The sequence below is a fragment of the Liolophura sinensis genome, chromosome 6 (genome assembly GCF_032854445.1).
Source record: "Liolophura sinensis isolate JHLJ2023 chromosome 6, CUHK_Ljap_v2, whole genome shotgun sequence".
In the NCBI taxonomy this organism is placed as follows: Eukaryota; Metazoa; Mollusca; class Polyplacophora; order Chitonida; family Chitonidae; genus Liolophura; species Liolophura sinensis.
Window position 1 is genome coordinate 2,638,506 of NC_088300.1, and position 15,624 is coordinate 2,654,129.

The 15,624-nt window shown below is 43.0% G+C and overlaps 1 long non-coding RNA gene across 1 annotated transcript; it reads right to left on the minus strand.

Moving 5' to 3' along the window:
- Positions 1-12,193: 12,193 nt before the first annotated feature.
- On the minus strand, positions 12,194-15,016 carry LOC135466180 (uncharacterized). Its single transcript, XR_010444098.1, has 3 exons — positions 14,974-15,016; positions 13,292-13,366; positions 12,194-12,415 (listed from the first exon to the last, which is right to left on the minus strand). It is a non-coding gene; the product is annotated as an uncharacterized LOC135466180 (long non-coding RNA).
- Between the last annotated feature and the right edge of the window lie 608 nt (positions 15,017-15,624).

The following is a 15,624-nucleotide window of genomic DNA, read 5'->3' on the forward strand; positions in this document are numbered from 1 at the left end:
AGAGGGAACCGTGTTGGTCTTAGTGCAAATGTAGGTCCAGAGAAGAACCATCTGGACTGTGGTTTCTTTTAAATCCAGTGAAGGTGGGTAAATATCTTTCGCAGCTTTCGCTATATATTAATTGTTTAAAGCCAGCAGATCATCAGTATATTCCGTTTAGTGAATGAGAAAGATGGAGCGTGGTAAGAGTAAAGAAAATATATAACACTTTTCTTGCCCAAGTCATGTTTTCTAAATGGTATGCAATATTCTAAGAATTTACAATTGCAATGAAGTTAAATAGTTCAGTACTCCTGTTCGTATCGTCCGATCTGCATGTACAGGTAGAATCAAGTCGTTTTCAGCCCACACCTATACATGTGCAACATTCTTAATTTATATAAAGGATAGCAAAATATGTCTGTATAGCCCAGGCAATCACCCATAGTGTATGTATATGTGTGTGTCCGCACCTACCTTTCAGTCAGCAGATCGAGTGTAAGTGATTTGAACAGCCAGAAAAACCAACCTTATATATAGGTAGGTATTGAGGTTGTCAAGTGATTAGTAGATCGAAAATAATATTAAAGGACGAATGGGTTATCGAGCATCTGCTTTCCAAACTTTGTTTTCCACAACGTGGGCGTATCACAAGTATACGCCTCCTCTGTATATGGCCAGAGCTATGCCTGAATTGGTGATATTAGGTATATAAAAATGCAAATTTCAAGACTAATCATAGGCTGGTAGATATGTAATGTGTGCAGTGTTTATTCCACTAGTATATGAGTCTATTAAATGCATCCAGTTTTGTACATCTATGTTAGAACACAAATTCCAGTGCTTAGTAGGATTAATTCAGGGGGATTATAGAAAATTTGACCTTATTGCAGGTGTATATATGTGTTTTGAGATACGTTGTAACCTCGCAGGTTGATTTTCATATATATATATATATATATATATATATATATATATATATATATATATATATAGAACGATGCTTATACTTGGGAATTCGTTAGAAGAAAAAGCAATATACTAAGCACTTTTGGCAAAAAAATTGATCAGTGTAAATCCCATCGAATTTTTGCTGTTAACGTAAATAGTTATACCTTTCACAAAATATCAGCTTCGTCTGTGCACGCGCAAGTGACCGCTCCAAATCGTTTATAAAGTAGCTAAACTTTTTAGAGCGTATCTCATTATTCATTTTTCAAACTTTATAGTATCGTTTTAACATCATAAAAACAGACACGAGTCTATTAGTTACTGAGTGGCCGTAATTTGAGCATTGCTTCGTAAACTGCGATTTTTGATCAAATTTGATATGTGCTCAGGTGATAGTATGGTAAAATTTTTAATTGCATTGTAATTTCCAAACCCAAGTATTATACCCTGGACACTAACTGAAAGTGAAATGTTAATTTATTTTCCCGTGATATTATTTATCCGTGTCGGATCATACCAAAAACTGATACATGTACTTGATGCGGCCTCGCTTGGCGCTCAGTACTAGAAGTTAGAGCAAGAAAACAGTACTGGTTTGCCCAGGGTCAGTGTAATGTGACTAGGTGGACTGTCATGACTGGTGTCTTCGGCAGCACTTTGCATGGAGGCATGTCCTGCCACAGGAACATATAGTATGCTAACCAATTCTTAGGTAATCAATAAAATTTATTTATTTATTTATATATTTATTTATTTATTTATTTATTTATTTATTTATTTATTTATTTATTTATTTATTTATTTATTTATTTATTTATTTATTTATTTGTATTTAAGGCTGTACTCAAGAATCTTTTACTTATACGCCGGCCATTAGATTTATGGGTGGAGGAAACTAGACACAGCTCGGGAGAGAACCGCACCTGTGTGGTCAGGTACTTAACACACCTCCCGACTCCAATCAGCCACCGACCACGCGGGAGCCGCATGGATTCCAACCTGTCATTGATTATAACTGATTGTCCGATTGGCTGACTGCTGTTCAACACCATGCCCAAGAACAGTTCACCTATGTATGACTTATATATGCTGTAAGAAACTGGAGTTCCGGGAATAAACCAGCGACTATCACCAAGTGTATGGGTTACCTACCATAACTCCTGACTCTGAACCGACGACCTTCACCAGGTGTATGGGCTACCGGACCTTCCTCCTGACTTAGAGCCGGTGACTTCCCCCAGACATGTGAGCTACCAGACATTCCCCCTAACTTATAGCCGGCGATAATCACTAGGTGTATGGGCTATCTGACATTCCTCCTGACTTACAGCCGGTGACCTTCACCACATATGTGCTACCTGACATCCCTCCTGACTTACAGCCGGCGACCTTCACCAGGTGTAAGGGCTACCTGACATATCTCCTGACTTAGAGCCAACAATCTTCACCAGGTATATGGGCTACCTGACATTCCTCCTAACTTAGAGCTGGTGACCTTCACCAGGGGTATGGGCTACCTACCATTCCTCCTGACTTACAGCGGGCGACCTTCACCAGGTGTAAGGGCTACCTGACATATGTCCTGATTTAGAGCCGGCTACCGTATATGAGCTAACTGACATTCCTCCATACTTCTAGCAGGCTATCTTCACCAGGTGTATGGACTACCTGACATTCCTCCTTAGAGCCGGCGACCTTCACCAGATATGGGCTACCTGACATTCCTCCTGACTTAGAGCTGGCGACCATCAACGGGTGTATGAGCTACCTGACATACCTCCTGACACAGAGCCGGCAATCTTCACCAGGTATATGGGCTACCTGACATATCTTGTGACTTAGAGCCAGCTACCGTGTATGGGCTAACTGACATTCCTCCTTACTTAGAGCAGGCTACCTTCACCAGGTGTATGGACTACCTGACATTCCTCCTTAGGGCCGGCGGCCTTCACCAGATTTGGGCTACCTAACATACCTCCTAACTCACAGCAGGCGACCTTCACCAGGTATATGAGCTACCTGACATTTATCCTGACCTTTTCCGGGCGTATGAGCTACCTGACATTCCTCCTAACTTAGAGCCGGCGACCTTCAACAGGTATATAGGCTACCTGGCATTCCCCCTGACTTAGAGCCTTTAACTTTCACCAGGTGTAGGGGCTATCTGACATTCCTCCTGGCACAGCCGGCGACCTTCACCAGGTGTATGGGCTACCTGACATTCCTCCTAATTTAGAGCCTTTGACTTTCACCAGGTGTATGGGCTACCTGACATATCTTTTGACTTATAGCCGGCGACCTTCACCAGGTATATGGGCTACCTGACAAGACCACAGATTGGGAACGCCATGCAGTTCCACGACGCATGGCAAGACCACAGACTATGGGAACGCCATGCAGTCCCACAACACATGGCAAGACCACAGACTCTGGGAACGCCTTGCAGTCCCACAACACATGGCAAGACCACAGACTATGGGAACGCCATGCAGTCCCACAACACATGACAAGACCACAGATTGGGAACGCCATGCAGTTCCACGACGCATGGCAAGACCACAGATTGGGAACGTCATGCAGTCCCACAACACATGGCAAGACCACAGATTGGTAACGCCATGCAGTCCCACAACACATGGCAAGACCACAGACTATGGGAACGCCATGCAGTCCCACAACGCATGGCAAGACCACAGACTATGGGAACGCCATGCAGTCCCACAACACATGGCAAGACCACAGACTATGGTAACGCCTTGCAGTCCCACAACACATGGCAAGACCACGGACTATGGGAACGCCATGCAGTCCCACAACACATGGCAAGACCACAGACTATGGGAACGCTATGCAGTCCCACAACACATGGCAAGACCACAGACTATGGTAACGCCATGCAGTCCCACAACACATGGCAAGACCACAGACTATGGTAACGCCATGCAGTCCCACAACACATGGCAAGACCACAGACTATGGTAACGCCATGCAGTCCCACAACACATGGCAAGACCACAGACTATGGTAACGATTTGCAGACCCACAACACATGGCAATACCACAGACTCTGGGAACGCCATGCAGTCCCACAACACATGGCAAGACCACAGACTATGGTAACGCCTTGCAGTCCCACAACACATGGCAAGACCACGGACTATGGGAACGCCATGCAGTCCCACAACACATGGCAAGACCACAGACTATGGGAACGCCATGCAGTCCCACAACACATGGCAAGACCACAGACTATGGTAACGCCATGCAGTCCCACAACACATGGCAAGACCACAGACTATGGGAACGCCATGCAGTCCCACAACACATGGCAAGACCACGGACTATGGGAACGCCATGCAGTCCCACAACACATGGCAAGACCACAGACTATGGGAACGCCATGCAGTCCCACAACACATGGCAAGACCACAGACTATGGGAACGCCATGCAGTCCCACAACACATGGCAAGACCACAGACTATGGGAACGCCATGCAGTCCCACAACACATGGCAAGACCACAGACTATGGGAACGCCATGCAGTCCCACAACACATGGCAAGACCACATGGCAAGTAGTGAACTTTTGATGGAACACATGCACCAAAGCATTCCATGTAGTCTGAGCGCGAACTGTCACTACATCGGGTACCCCATTATAGCTGTTGTTCTACAGCTGAAAAATCCACAAAGTGGACGCCCGCACCACTCTCTATTCATTACTGCCACCACTAGCAAGTTTTGTCCAGGAACCTTCACCAACACAAAGTTCACTAGGGTCACTATGAAGACAAACAAACGTCTAGTGACGTCAGCAAAATAAAATACGTCTGTGTCTGCCTTTGTGTCTGTTAATAGTTTATATGCATCCATTCACTTTTCATTCAGTACGAACCACGTGATGCTAAAAAAATCTAAGGTACGTTCAATAGTGAATGTTTATTGTCCCAAAAGGACATATCGTGAGGATTTTCGGTGGTCCGCGTCTGGTGCGCGAGATTGATAGGCCATCATTGTCTCGTGGATAGAGGTATTGATGTAAATCGAGTTTAGGCCAGGGAGTTGTATTTACACGAGTATGTATTTTAACGAACTAGGCAAGTGCGGGCAAATCACGCGCAAACAGTATGTATATTTACATGTCTATATGTGTTGTTTTTATGACGAGTGTTCCACCTGGGGTCAACAGAGTTCAGCAATGTCGTACATAACAGAGGTGGAAAGTGGTGTAGCCTACGCCAGCTAGGCGTGCGTAGGGAGTGGCGCATGCGCTGTTGTGGAATATGCGGAAAACAAAATGCACAAATAACAGACACGCAATCCATACATGTATGTTTATATGTTTATTGTTTTAATCAGGTGAGTCATATTCACCAAGTATAACTAAATGCCCCGTGCCCAGGCATGGCAGATTAGTGACAAACGGCTTCTCCAGTATGATGGTCACAATGGCAGTTATGTTCACCATGGCAGGAACCCCCAGGGCACATGATTGTGCATCCTTCGTGTAGTGGGTGGGTGGGGTGCGCCTGGGTGGTGTGCGGGTGGTGAGTGTGGTCCTGACCGACTGCAATAGTTCAAGCAACAGATGGTTTTGCTCACACACGCATGTAATCTCAGCCATGTCGAAAATCATACACAGTGTACATACAGGCGTCATTCATTCTGAAAGTTTGTTATTCTATTAGGAAATCTCTTTATAAATGTGAAGACAAATCAAAGAATAACAACGTTAAGATCTGAATTTAAGTCACGGGAAGAATGAATGAGTGATTATGGCTTTACGCCACCGCGGCAATATTTCAGCCATATCGTGGCGACCCAGGGAAGAACAACATGGCATCTAAATACTGTGCATGTGCATAAATAAGTGACGCCTTGAAACATAATAAAGGAAAATACCGCAAAAAACATGATGTGATCATCGACCAGGAGAGGGTCTATTGAAAACTGTATCGAAAACATATTTTCTTATTATTTTAATTTTTTGGCACTGAATTACATGCTTAATGGACCGTTCTGCCAGTGGAAAGGCCTACTTTAACCTCACATCACCTATATTTCCTTATATTCACCTACACACGAATTGTTTAAGCATTATTTACGCAACCAGTTCCGATCGGGAGAAACTTTTGTGACGTCAGAGTACTCGAACCACAGGTACAAGTTGATAAAGCCCACCACGGATTTCAAAGATTTTAATTTAACATCTAGAGAAAAAAAAAGTATTTCTACGCATAGTGTTTAGCTATGTTTCCGATGAGCCTTATTTCATTATTTAGCTGTATCTCACTGTAAACGCCTGCGCATGAAGTTCCGCTATAGTCTCAGTGGTTTATCAGGGAAAGAAATCATTACCTTTTCTGATTGAATCTGTTTTGACAAATGCTTTTCTTATATTATATAAGCTACTTACCTATAGAAAGGTTAATTGACTCACCTATGAAGGGGACCAAAACCAACGCAAGAGCTAGGAAAAGTGCAGCCTTCATCGTGATTGTTTAGCTTCTGTTCACTGCAAAGATATTTACTTAAAAACTCAATTGTTTAACTCCATACAGAAGACCTTTTCACTTCAGACAATGGGAGCTGTTCTGACAGACGGATTAAATCGGATGCCCGGGGTGAACGGTCGACCTTTAGGAAGCTACTGACACGCTTTCCATCGTGTGACGTATGATTTGAACGTCCTATTGCTGGAGTGATCCTCAATATAATATAAAGTGATCGTCAGTATAATATAAAGTGATAGTCAGTGTAATATAAAGTGACCTCAATATTTGTAGGCAGAAATGGCCATGCGAGAGTCATGGACCGTTTACTGTCACCAGGGCTTCACCAACGGTGAAAGTCTCAGGATAATCTACTAACTCAGCGCACCAAAGGTCGGCAATGAACTAGCACCTGTCTCATTAGGTGTATGGAAGTGACGTGCCTTATGCATTTGAGTTTCGCCTTGAACGTAACTGTTAATTCATGTATCCAAAGTGGGGTTCGAATTCAACACCATGAATATACCGCCCCTGGCCCAGGATTAAGCAGAATTAGACACAATTATGAAGCAGGGCGCCAGAGATTCTGGACGCTCTGTCCATGTTTACTTACAATAGAATAACACGTATTGTAAAACTTAAGAAACTTGAAATGACGAAGTTTGATGGAATAACCTTGACTCACTAGGTTTCGCAGTAATAACTTGTGATGTTGATTGAAATCGTCACACAACACGCGGGATCAATCAAATGCTACAAGACCAGATATGTACACACCATATACAAAACCCTTTGGTACATTGCTGTCCAAATAAGGATATTTACAATGTCAAACTTGAAAACCTTCTTGTCGAAAAATCTGCCATAGAGTGAACCTTGTTGGTCTTATTGCAAATGTAGGTCCAGAGAAGAACCATCTGGACTGTGGTTTCTTTTAAATCCAGTGAAGGTGGGTAAATATCTTTCGCAGCTTTCGCTATATATTAATTGTTTAAAGCCAGCAGATCATCAGTATATTCCGTTTAGTGAATGAGAAAGATGGAGCGTGGTGAGAGTAAAGAAAATATATAACACTTTTCTTGCCCAAGTCATGTTTCGAGTAGTAGATCAAAAATAATATTAAAGGACGAATGGGTTATCAAGCATCTGCTTTCCAAACTTTGTTTTCCACAACGTGGGCGTATCACAAGTATACGCCTCCTCTGTATATGGCCAGAGCTATGCCTGACTTGGTGATATTAAGTATATAAAAATGCAAATTTCAAGACTAATCATAGGCTGGTAGATATGTACCTGACACAGTAGTATATTTAAAAGTAAACTCTGAATTAAAACGGCATTTCATGGAGTATAATGTGTGCAGTGTTTATTCCACTAGTATATGAGTCTATTAAATGCATCCAGTTTTGTGCATCTATGTTAGAACACAAATTCCAGTGCTTAGTAGGATTAATGCAGGGGGGTTATAGAAAATTTGGTCTTATTGCAGGTGTATATGTGTGTTTTGAGATATGTTGTAACCTCGCAGGTTGATTTTCATATATATATATATATATATATATATATATATATATATATATATATATATATATATATATATATATATATATATATATATATATATATATATATATATATATATATATATATGTATATTAAGCACTTTTGGCAAAAAATTGATCAGTGTAAATCCCATCGAATTTTTGCTGTTAACGTAAATAATTATACCTTTCACAAAATATCAGCTTCGTCTGTGCACGCGCAAGTGACCGCTCCAAATCGATTATAAAGTACCTAAACTTTTTTAGAGCGTATCTCATTATTCATTTTTCAAACTTTATAGTATCGTTTTAACATCATAAAAACAGACACGAGTCTATTAGTTACTGAGTGGCCGTAATTTGAGCATTGCTTCGTAAACTGCGATTTTTGATCAAATTTGATATGTGCTCAGGTGATAGTATGGTAAAATTTTAATTGCAATGTAATTTCCAAACTCAAGTATTATACCCTGGACACTAATTGAAAGTGACATATTAATTTATTTACCTATCCGTGTCGGATCATACCAAAAAACTGATACATGTACTTGACTACTCAGTACTAGAAGTTAGAGCAAGAAAACAGTACTGGTTTGCCCAGGGTCAGTGTAATGTGACTAGGTGGACTGTCATGACTGGTGTCTTCGGCAGCACTTTGCATGGAGGCATGTCCTGCCACAGGAACATATAGTATGCTAACCAATTCTTAGGTAATAAATAAAATTTATTTATTTATTGATATATTTATTTATTTATTTATTTATTTATTTATTTGTATTTAAGGCTGTACTCAAGAATCTTTTACTTATACGCCGGCCATTAGATTTATGGGTGGAGGAAACTAGACACAGCTCGGGAGAGAACCGCACCTGTGTGGTCAGGTACTTAACACACCTCCCGACTCCAATCAGCCACCTACCACGCGGGAGCCGCATGGATTCCAACCTGTCATTGATTATAACTGATTGTCCGATTGGCTGATTGCTGTTCAACACCATGCCCAAGAACAGTTCACCTATGTATGACTTATATATGCTGTAAGAAACTGGAGTTCCGGGAATAAACCAGCGACTATCACCAAGTGTATGGGTTACCTACCATAACTCCTGACTCTGAACCGACGACCTTCACCAGATGTATGGGCTACCGGACCTTCCTCCTGACTTAGAGCCGGTGACTTCCCCCCAGACATGTGAGCTACCAGATATTCCCCTTTATAGCCGGCGATCATCACTAGGTGTATGGGCTATCTGACATTCCTCCTGACTTACAGCCGGTGACCTTCACCACATATGTGCTACCTGACATCCTTCCTGACTTACAGCCGGCGACCTTCACCAGGTGTAAGGGCTACCTGACATATCTTTTGACTTAGAGCCAGCTACCGTGTATGGGCTAACTGACATTCCTCCTTACTTAGAGCAGGCTACCTTCACCAGGTGTATGGACTACCTGACATTCCTCCTTAGAGCCGGCGGCCTTCACCAGATTTGGGCTACCTGGCATTCCCCGTGACTTAAAGCCTGCGACCTTCACCGGGTGTATGGGCTACCTGACATTTATCCTCACCTTTACCGGGCGTATGAGCTACCTGACATTCCTCCTAACTTAGAGCTGGTGACCTTCACCAGGGGTATGGGCTACCTGACATTCCTCCTGACTTAGAACCGGCCACCTTTACCAGGTGCATAGGCAGTATGCCCCTCCTTCTGCCCTAGAGTCGACGAACTTCACCAGGTGTAAGGGCTACCTGACATTTATCCTGACATTTACCGGGCGTATAAGCTACCTGACATCTGACAGAGCCGGCGACCTTCACCAGGTGTATGGGCTAACTGACATTCCTCCTTACTTAGAACAGGCTACATTCACCAGGTGTATGGACTACCTGACATTCCTCCCTAGAGCCGGCGACCTTCACCAGATATCGGCTACCTGACAGTTCCCCTGACGTAGAGCCGTCTACCTTCACCACGTGTATGGGCTACCTGGCATACCTTCTGACTGAGAGCATGCGACCTTCACCAGATATAGCCTATGGGCTACCTGACATTCCTCCTGACTTAGAGCCTTTCACTTTCACCAGGTGTAGGGGCTATCTGACATTCCTCCTGGCACAGCCGGCGACCTTCACCAGGTGTATGGGCTACCTGACATTCCTCCTAATTTAGAGCCTTTGACTTTCACCAGGTGTATGGGCTACCTGACATATCTTTTGACTTAGAGCCGGCGACCTTCACCAGGTATGTGGGCTACCTGACAAGACCACAGATTGGGAACGCCATGCAGTTCCACGACGCATGGCAAGACCACAGATTGGTAACGCCATGCAGTCCCACAACACATGGCAAGACCACAGACTATGGGAACGCCATGCAGTCCCACAACACATGACAAGACCACAGATTGGGAACGCCATGCAGTTCCACGACGCATGGCAAGACCACAGACTATGGGAACGCCATGCAGTTCCACGACGCATGACAAGACCACAGATTGGGAACGTCATGCAGTCCCACAACACATGGCAAGACCACAGACTATGGGAACGCCATGCAGTTCCACGACGCATGACAAGACCACAGACTATGGGAACGCCATGCAGTCCCACAACACATGGCAAGACCACAGACTATGGGAACGTCATGCAGTCCCACAACACATGACAAGACCACAGATTGGGAACGTCATGCAGTCCCACAACACATGACAAGACCACAGATTGGGAACGTCATGCAGTCCCACAACACATGACAAGACCACAGATTGGGAACGTCACGCAGTCCCACAACACATGACAAGACCACAGATTGGGAACGCCATGCAGTCCCACAACACATGGCAAGACCACAGATTGGGAACGTCATGCAGTCCCACAACACATGGCAAGACCACAGACTATGGGAACGCCATGCAGTTCCACGACGCATGGCAAGACCACAGACTATGGTAACGTCATGCAGTCCCACAACACATGACAAGACCACAGATTGGGAACGTCATGCAGTCCCACAACACATGGCAAGACCACAGATTGGTAACGTCATGCAGTCCCACGACGCATGGCAAGACCACAGATTGGGAACGTCATGCAGTCCCACAACACATGGCAAGACCACAGACTATGGGAACGCCATGCAGTCCCACAACACATGGCAAGACCACAGACTATGGGAACGCCATGCAGTCCCACAACACATGACAAGACCACAGATTGGGAACGCCATGCAGTCCCACAACACATGACAAGACCACAGATTGGTAACGCCATGCAGTCCCACAACACATGGCAAGACCACAGACTATGGGAACGCCATGCAGTCCCACAACACATGGCAAGACCACAGACTATGGGAACGCCATGCAGTCCCACAACACATGGCAAGACCACAGACTATGGGAACGCCATGCAGTCCCACAACACATGGCAAGACCACAGATTGGGAACGTCATGCAGTCCCACAACACATGGCAAGACCACAGACTATGGGAACGCCATGCAGTCCCACAACACATGGCAAGATCACACACTATGGGAACGCCATGCAGTCCCACAACACATGGCAAGACCACATGGCAAGTAGTGAACTTTTGATGGAACACATGCACCAAAGCATTCCATGTAGTCTGAGCGCGAGCTGTTACTACATCGGGTACCCCATTATAGCTGTTGTTCTACAGCTGAAAAATCCACAAACTGGACGCCCGCACCACTCTCTATTCATTACTGCCACCACTAGCAAGTTTTGTCCAGGAATCTTCACCAACACAAAGTTCACTAGGGTCACTATGAAGACAAACAAACGTCTAGTGACGTCAGCAAAATAAAATACGTTTGTGTCTGCCTTTGTGTCTGTTAATACTTTATATGCATCCATTCACTTTTCATTCAGTACGAACCACGTGATGCGAAAAAAAATACCTCGTGGATAGAGGTATTGATGTAAATCGTGTTTAGGCCAGGGAGTTGTATTTACACGAGTATGTATTTTAACGAACTAGGCAAGTGCGGGCAAATCACGCGCATGTATATGTACATGTCTATATGTGTTGTTTTTATGACGAGTGTTCCACCGGGGGTCAACAGAGTTCAGCAATGTCGTACATAACAGAGGTGGAAAGTGGTGTAGCCTACGCCAGCTAGGCGTGCGTAGGGAGTGGCGCATGCGCTGTTGTGGAATATGCGGAAAACACAAAATGCACAAATAACAGACACGCAATCCATACATGTATGCTTACATGTTTATTGTTTTAATCAGGTGAGTCATATTCACCAAGTATAACTAAATGCCCCGTGCCCAGGCATGGCAGACTAGTGACAAACGGCTTCTCCAGTATGATGGTCACAATGGCAGTTATGTTCACCATGGCAGGAACCCCCAGGGCACATGATTGTGCATCCTTCGTGCGGTGGGTGGGTGGGGTGCGGGTGGTGAGTGTGGTCCTGACCGACTGCAACAGTTCAAGCAACAGATGGTTTTGCTCACACACGTATGTAATCTCAGCCATGTCGAAAATCATATACAGTGTACATACAGGCGTCATTCATTCTGAAAGTTTGTTATTCTATTAGGAAATCTCTTTATAAATGTGAAGACAAATCAAAGAATAACAACGTTAAGATCTGAATTTAAGTCACGGGAAGAATGAATGAGTGATTATGGCTTTACGCCACCGCGGCAATATTTCAGCCATATCGTGGCGACCCAGGGAAGAACAACATGGCATTTAAATACTGTGCATGTGCATAAATAAGTGACGCCTTGAAACATAATAAAGGAAAATACCGCAAAAAACATGATGTGATCATCGACCAGGAGAGGGTCTATTGAAAACTGTATCGAAAACATATTTTCTTATTATTTTAATTTTTTGGCACTGAATTACATGCTTAATGGACCGTTCTGCCAGTGGAAAGGCCTACTTTAACCTCACATCACCTTTATTTCCTTATATTCACCTACACACGAATTGTTTAAGCATTATTTACGCAACCAGTTCCGATCGGGAGAAACTTTTGTGACGTCAGAGTACCCGAACCACAGGTACAAGTTGATAAAGCCCACCACAGATTTCAAAGATTTTAATTTAACATCTAGAGAAATAAAAGAAAGTATTTCTACGCATAGTGTTTAGCTATGTTTCCGATGAGCCTTATTTCATTATTTAGCTGTATCTCACTGTAAACGCCTGCGCATGAAGTTCCGCTATAGTCTCAGTGGTTTATCAGGGAAAGAAATCATTACCTTTTCTGATTGAATCTGTTTTGACAAATGCTTTTCTTATATTATATAAGCTACTTACCTATAGAAAGGTTAATTGACTCACCTATGAAGGGGACCAAAACCAACGCAAGAGCTAGGAAAAGTGCAGCCTTCATCGTGATTGTTTAGCTTCTGTTCACTGCAAAGATATTTACTTAAAAACTCAATTGTTTAACTCCATACAGAAGACCTTTTCACTTCGGACAATGGGGGCTGTTCTGACAGACGGATTAAATCGGATGCCCGGATTAAAAGGTCGACCTTTAGCAAGCTACTGACACGCTTTTCATCGTGTGACGTATGACTTGAACGTCCTATTGCTGGAGTGATCCTCAATATAATATAAAGTGATCGTCAGTATAATATAAAGTGATAGTCAGTGTAATATAAAGTGACCTCAATATTTGTAGGCAGAAATGGCCATGCGAGAGTCATGGACCGTTTACTGTCACCAGGGCTTCACCAACGGTGAAAGTCTCAGGATAATCTACTAACTCAGCGCACCAAAGGTCGGCAATGAACTAGCACCTGTCTCATTAGGTGTATGGAAGTGGCGTGCCTTATGTATGACTGAGCTCTATTACTCTCGAACGTAAAGGGTAAATCTATGCGTTGTCCGTACACCAGTCGTCAACCAGTACGGACATTCGAGGTCAATAATCGCAAGGCCGATTCCCACACAAACGTGTGACACAATCCACCCTAGAAATAACAAAGTATACAAAGTACGAAAATAGGACGGAATTATGCAAAGAGAAAGACTTTTCAATGATCTTGGAAAGACGCAAGGTATGTTCTGGGCAACTTTGTGAAATCAGGATTGAAATCGTGTACCATGCTAGAATATCATTTGTCGAGAAAAAAAAAACATGCATTTGAGTTGCGCCTTGAACGTAACTGTTAATTCATGTATCCAAAGTGGGGTTCGAATTCAACACCATGAATATACCGCCCCTGGCCCAGGGTTAAGCAGAATTAGACGCAATTATGAAGCAGAGCGCCAGAGATTCTGGACGCTCTGTCCATATTTACTTACAATAGAATAACACGTATTGTAAAACTTATGAGACTTGAAGTGACGAAGTTTGATGGAATAACCTTGACTCACTAGGTTTTGCAGTAATAACTTGTGATGTTGATTGGAATTGTCACACAACACGCAGGATCAATCAAATGCTACAAGGCCAGATATGTACACACCATGTACAAAACCCTTTGGTACATTGCTGTCCAAATAAGGATATTTTACATTGTCAAACTTGAAAACCTTCTTGTCGTAAAATCTTCCACAGAGGGAACCGTGTTGGTCTTAGTGCAAATGTAGGTCCAGAGAAGAACCATCTGGACTGTGGTTTCTTTTAAATCCAGTGAAGGTGGGTAAATGTCTTTCGCAGCTTTCGCTATATATTAATTGTTTAAAGCCAGCAGATCATCAGTATATTCCGTTTAGTGAATGAGAAAGATGGAGCGTGGTAAGAGTAAAGAAAATATATAACACTTTTCTTGCCCAAGTCATGTTTTCTAAATGGTATGCAATATTCTAAGAATTTACAATTGCAATGAAGTTAAATAGTTCAGTACTCCTGTTCGTATCGTCCGATCTGCATGTACAGGTAGAATCAAGTCGTTTTCAGCCCACAGCTATACATGTGCAACATTCTTAATTTATATAAAGGATAGCAAAATATGTCTGTATAGCCCAGGCAATCACCCATAGTGTATGTATATGTGTGTGTCCGCACCTACCTTTCAGTCAGCAGATCGAGTGTAAGTGACATGAACAGCCTGAAAAAATACAACCTTATATATAAGTAGGTATTGAGGTTGTCAAGTGATTAGTAGATCGAAAATAATATTAAAGATAAGGACAAATGGGTTATCAAGCATCTGCTTTCCAAACTTTGTTTTCCACAACGTGGGCTTATCACAAGTATACGCCTCCTCTGTATATAACCAGAGCTATGCCTGACTTGGTGATATTAGGTACATTAAAATGCAAATTTCAAGACTAATCATAGGCTGGTAGATATGTACTGTGTGCAGTGTTTATTCCACTAGTATATGAGTCTATTAGATGCATCCAGTTTTTTACATCTATGTTAGAACACAAATTCCAGTGCTTTCTTGATGAATTCATCTATAACCTCGCATGACTAAATGGGATTATAGAAAATCTGACCTTATTGTAGGTGTATATACTTGGGAATTCGTTATAAGAAAAAGCAATATACCAAGCACTTTTGGCAAAAAATTGATCAGTGTAAATCCCATCGAATTTTTTGCTCTTAACGTAAATAATTATACCTTTCACAAAATATCAGCTTCGTCTGTGCACGCGCAAGTGACCGCTCCAAATCGATTATAAAGTACCTAAACTTTTAAGAGCGTATCTCATTA